Source organism: Montipora capricornis, chromosome 6, assembly GCF_036669925.1.
Source record: "Montipora capricornis isolate CH-2021 chromosome 6, ASM3666992v2, whole genome shotgun sequence".
Taxonomy (NCBI): domain Eukaryota; kingdom Metazoa; phylum Cnidaria; class Anthozoa; order Scleractinia; family Acroporidae; genus Montipora; species Montipora capricornis.
In genome coordinates, this window is record NC_090888.1 from 25,787,012 (window position 1) to 25,792,751 (window position 5,740).

Here is a 5,740-nt window from a genome sequence, read left to right on the forward strand (position 1 = left end):
AACGCTGCTCGCGTCTTGCTTGTGTCAATGAGTCAGGCAATTGTAAGAGCAAATCAGAAACGCTCATTTTGGGACATAAACCGATCTGATTGCAAGAAAGTTATAGACAACGCTTGCTCTTAAACTTTGTGTCGCAATCTTGGTCGCGCTCTGAAATAAACATTTTCTTTGAAGTTGAATATTGTGGTAAAAAACAAATCAGTGTTGTCTGTACTCTTATTAACAGCAGTATTTGTCATCTTGTTGTGGACTCACTTGGCACAACATTTTAACCACTGTGATTACAAATGCTGTTTTTGATAAGATTACAGACAATGCTGAACCACACTTGCTTGTAAATTAAACTACTGGAAATAATAATGTTACAGTCAAATTTGTTTACATTTTTAAGGCTTTTGTATGTAGAATAAAATAACTTCAGAATCCTCTATTTATTTTTTGCTTTCAAATTTCCTGGTCATTATTATAATTAATATCATTATTGTTACATGTTAGGGCTTTCCTTGTTATTATACTAAAAGCTCTTTGTACCCAAAAAATTATAAAGGCAACCATTTACCATTCAAGATGACAGTAAAATTAGAAAATTCCTCAGTCTTGTCCTTTTTCCATGATCATGATATTAAATTCCTTATTCATAAATATTATTTACTTTGGAGAATTTTTAGACGAATTAGATTACAGCAAATATCATTCCTTGGGTTTGAAGTTATTCCTTAGTAGGGATAAAGGTTCCTTTTAAAATACATCTTTTAAACTTATGTACATGTACAGTGCAAGCCTGCATAACAGGTGCTTATTTAGCCGAGCACAAAGTGCGAGAGGTGGACACGAAGCGCTAGAGGAGAGGAAGAGAATAATAATTTTCTCTTCCCCTTGTCTTAATTGTGCCACATGCTCGCCTCTCCTGTTTTGCCCTCGGATAAATAAGCGCCTATTATGCAGGCTAGTACTGCACAGTGCTGGAATCTAAATCCACTGAGTTATTATTATTCATTTCATCAGGATTTGAAATTAGACACATAAGGTGTGTTTACAAGAACTTCAATATTCTTGAAAATATTTGATAACCAATGATTGTAGTTTCTTCAATATACTGGTAATTGTTATACTGTATCTATGTTGTTATTTTAATTACGTAATTGAAATTTCATTTCGACTCAATTTGCCGGCAGGTACAAAGTCACAGGTCATTGTTTTACCAAACGTTGGCCTAATCAAAAGTTTTTAGGCCTATTGTTAGCTTTGGTTGTTTCTTAAAAACAATGACCTGTGACTTACCGTAATTATTGTGACCCATGTTTTGTACCTGCCCCTCAATTTGCAATGTTGTCATATTAGTCACACAAACAAAATTTGTTGCTGTCATTGATGCTATTAAAAGTGAAACCAACCAATAATTAAAGGTAATCCCATTTAAAGTGCACATAAATTATTCCAAAATTTGTAATTTATCAATTCTGGATAGAAATGTTCATGGTCTGAAAACCTGTTGTATACATATGCAAATAAGTTCATGTCATCTGGATGATTCCTGAAAGAACAAATGAAAGGCTTTTAAAATATGCTGCATACAATGTATAATTTTCCAGTTGCAAGTGGGTGCAAAACTGAGTGGGTAAAGAGAAGCTTTTTAAAGGGGCTAGTTCACGCAATTTTAGGCAATTTCAGCACTGATGGAATGGTCATAGAATTAACTAAAATATCAAAATAACTGTTCAAAACTACAGAAGAACTCTGACAAAACACAGGGAAGCCAAGAAGGGACATGGATGGACAAAACTGGAGAGGATTGAAATGGATTGAATTTGGATAAATTGAAAAACGTTGGCCCACCTTTTTTCAAATTTATAGCAGTCAACATCAAAATGTCATTTACACAGCTGGAAATCATTCTCAGTTGTTATGTGGCCGTGATTTTGCAAACGAAAGATTCTTGCTCTGCCAATTTGACGTTTAGAGCTCATAATTAACTAAATTAAACAAAATTATTTAAAATAGCGTGACCTAGCCCCTTTAAATCAGTAAATTAAAAAAAATTAAAGGCGCTAATTGTCATGCAAATGATGTCATTTCATGACACCCAAAATGCCTGAAAAGTAGAATGAAACATTGCAACATTGAACAACATGAAAGAAACACCGCAAAAGGAAATAGAACCTTGGATGGACACCCATAAATGGACAAGATTGAAAGGGGCTGCATTTGGGTAATCTTGAAAAAGGTCAAGTTTTAAATGGCAAATATCACCTACAATCGGCAACAAAATTAGTTGAGACACTTTGTTAACAGAGGACACTAGTAAGGAGTACTTTTTGGCAATCCCTTCCCCCTCCCCCTAGTCCCGGGGGGTGAGGGAGGGGGGGGGGGATGTTCGAACCGAGCTTGAAATAGCCCCTAAAAGATAAGAGTGTCTCAACAATTTTGACGCCGATTGTAGATAAAGTTCATTTTTGCCCAGAATTATCTTGTTTGTGATATAATGATATCAGTAGAGGAATTCCACAATACCATTTTCGAGTTTTAAACTCGTGATTAACTAAAGCTTTCCCCAAAACACCATAAAATAACATAAAATAGCCCGTTTAAGCTATTCCTGCCAAAAGAATCCTCCAATTTAATGATGATTAAAATTTTTCACTTTAGATAAAGTAGGATCTTCAAGGATTACACTTAGGCAGAAAATGGAACAAACCACAAACTATTACATTTGTGATGGTTGAAAAAGGAGAGCTTAATAAATTTGTTCTGACTCATAAGACATGCTTTCTCTAAGATAGTTCAAAGGTATTTTTAACACAATTTTCAAAATTCTGCAGGATCTCACATTTGAGAGATGCTGACTGTTTGTTTTTTTGCACTTATGAAAAAGGAAAGGTAAGGAACTTATTTCAGTGTCTAGTATTCTAGCACTGGAGCACTAATTGGGGACATTATGTAAACCAAAATCAATCAGTTAATGCAAATCACATCAAATCAAATTAAATCAAATCAAATGTTGGTTTTTCAGGAAAGGGGAAAACTGGAGTACCCGAAGAAAAACCTCTTCGAGAAGATTACTGCAGAGAACCAACAAACTCAACCCACATATGAAAACGAATCGAGGAAGCGAACGAGTGGATCACACATCATCCACTTCTTAGCTGATTTTTCTGTGTCTCCTTCTCTGTATAACCGTCAATCCCATTGATATCACTTTTTGGGACTCGGCTACGTAATAGTTTCACCAACAAGAGCATTCAATGGTACATTTGGGATGGTTTAAAGTCAACCATTTGGTTGCCAAAGTGCAGACTGATTGACCATTGCCACTTGAAGCAGAGATTCCCCAGAATTGTGAAAAGTGCAGTAAACAAAAACAAATTTTGCAAAATAAACTTTTCACCTTCAAACCTCTTCAGCAATTTCTTCCCATAGACCCGAGGGAATGCAAAATAACAGCAAAAACCCAACCTTTCATCTTAACCTATTGATTCCTGGGAGTGATACATTTAAATTAACAGATTTTAGGCAGTCTGGCGCAAGGCGATTCTAATCTTCAACTGGGAGAGTCCTAGGGTCCGTGAGGAGTGAATGGGTTAAGAGTGCACTGTAACCTGGGGCGAAGAGCAGGCAAATCAATCTGAGGGGGTTAACTGGTAAACATACAAGGGGTCCCACTCTTACAAATCCATTCTTCGTTCTTGACATAGTTATTGATATGCCAAAAGAAGTTGGAACCTCTGCCATTATCATTACTATTATTATCAACTACTGCTAAATTTTGGATAAAAAGCTTGGTCAAAAATGAAGCTTTGCCCAGCATTCATCACATGAAAAATGTATTCTCAATACAAATGGGATGCTCCTCACATGCTCCAACATGTAAACTAACCATTTAGTAGTCTAAATATCTCTTATTTTTTCTTAACAATACTAAGAGAATCATAAAATTTTGTAATTAGCCCGGTGAGCTGCGTTACCGAGTCACACCATAGCTGGATATTGCATTCAATGAAAATACAACAACTCATTTCCAGTCAATGATATTTCCCCCTTGGTTTGTCATATTAAAGTCTTTCCTGGGCTAGTTGTCAAATTTGCCATCGCCTCCTCTGTATGAGGCTGAGCAGATACATGTACCAAATTAAAATCCCACTTGGGGTAGAAATATTCTGCATGCACAAGATAAATCATGAGCCACCCCCCCCCCCCCCCCCCAAAAAAAAAATAAATAAATAAATAAATAAATAAATAAATAAAAAAATAAATAAAATCAAAAAAGAAGAGGGAAAGAAAGAAAGAAAAAAGATTCCTATACTTCGTCCCTTCTAACAAATTATCAACGATGGTCCAGGAACATTTTTTTAAACCGAAAAAAAAAAGACTTTGAATCACAGCAATGCACGATCAGATCAATATAAAAAATAACTGATAAAAGAGTCAAGCTTAAGCATCCATCCAAGCTTGGAGAAATACTTCAAGTATTGAAGATATTCTTTGATTGCATTCTTGCATTACGGTGACCATGTTGGTGGAAAGGACACTACCAAAAACACAAAAATGGCCATCTTATCACATGAGTGCAATCAAAGGATAGAAGTGCTGGGAGAAGAAGAGGAGAAGTGCCGCCTACTGTATACGTCGGTAGTCGTTATGAGATGACCCGAGTACTAGATGGGATTTGAACCTACAACTCTTCAAGAATTAATGCACTTACCAAAATCTTTAATTATATTGAACCAGCTCGACATCAACTCTGTAGAAATTAACTCCATCTTTGAGGTGGACAGGATGCGTTGTATCAGTGAGGTAATCCCCTTTCCTGATCCAAGAGTCCATTGTCCGTTCCCAAGCAACATTCAAGACAGCAGAAACACTGTAGTCCGGTGCTATGGGCGATGGCAGGGCACACTTAATACTGTACGTCAAAGCTCTTTCCTTCTTGTAATTCACGAGATCAACTTCTACTTCGCCAATCGTTACTGACGGCCCATCCATCAAGCTCACATCCTGAAATGAAACTATCAAATGTGAGCCTTCTGGAATCGATTCAGGTGCACAGTGATTGCGAAATTTGACTTCTCCAGTTATTTCGATCATTGCTGTTTTAAAACACCTGCAACCTCCAGCGGACTCTTGCGGATTTCGAACGGTACACAAAATATCGAATCGAAAGCCATTCTTGTTCCCAGACCCCATCGTTTCTCTTAGCCGTCGGGGTACGGGGCCTTCGCACTTGCTTCGAGCTCCACGCGCGGAACATTGACTACCGTCCAGTAGCTCTTTCGAGTCGACAAATATGAAAGTTTGGTTATTATGACATGAAATGCAAACTAGGTCATTCTCCTTATCTGTTATCTGGTAAAGTATGTTTTCCGTCTTGTGCGCAAACTTGGTATTTTATTTCCATGAAAAAAGACAATTTACCACCAGATTTTTATTTCCTGTTGCACGCAAACTGGGGAGCGAAACATTCAAGTCTCTGGTGCTTACCATTTGTCGAAAAGAAAAAAACCCGGTTGGTGAACTTTGCATAATAATGGTAAACGATTTTTCGTTTTCACTGGCCTAGCTTGGGGCGCTTTCCATTCGACCAAAAATTTCGAGATTTTATTTCCGGTCCGAAACTGAATGGAACGGTAAAAATTCCGGGAAAACTTTTCGAAAATTTAGGAATACGTTTTGAGTACACCCTCTTTGTATTGATGGAATTTCCGGAATTATCGAAAAGATTTTGGGCGTTTTACATTTACAAAAA

General features: G+C 36.9%; 1 long non-coding RNA gene across 1 annotated transcript; it reads right to left on the reverse strand.

Annotated features, from left to right (window-relative positions):
• Positions 1 to 404: 404 nt before the first annotated feature.
• On the reverse strand, positions 405 to 5,173 carry LOC138051848 (uncharacterized). The gene is made up of 2 exons (XR_011132929.1): positions 4,700 to 5,173; positions 405 to 1,534 (listed from the first exon to the last, which is right to left on the reverse strand). It is a non-coding gene; the product is annotated as an uncharacterized lncRNA (long non-coding RNA).
• Positions 5,174 to 5,740: the final 567 nt, after the last annotated feature.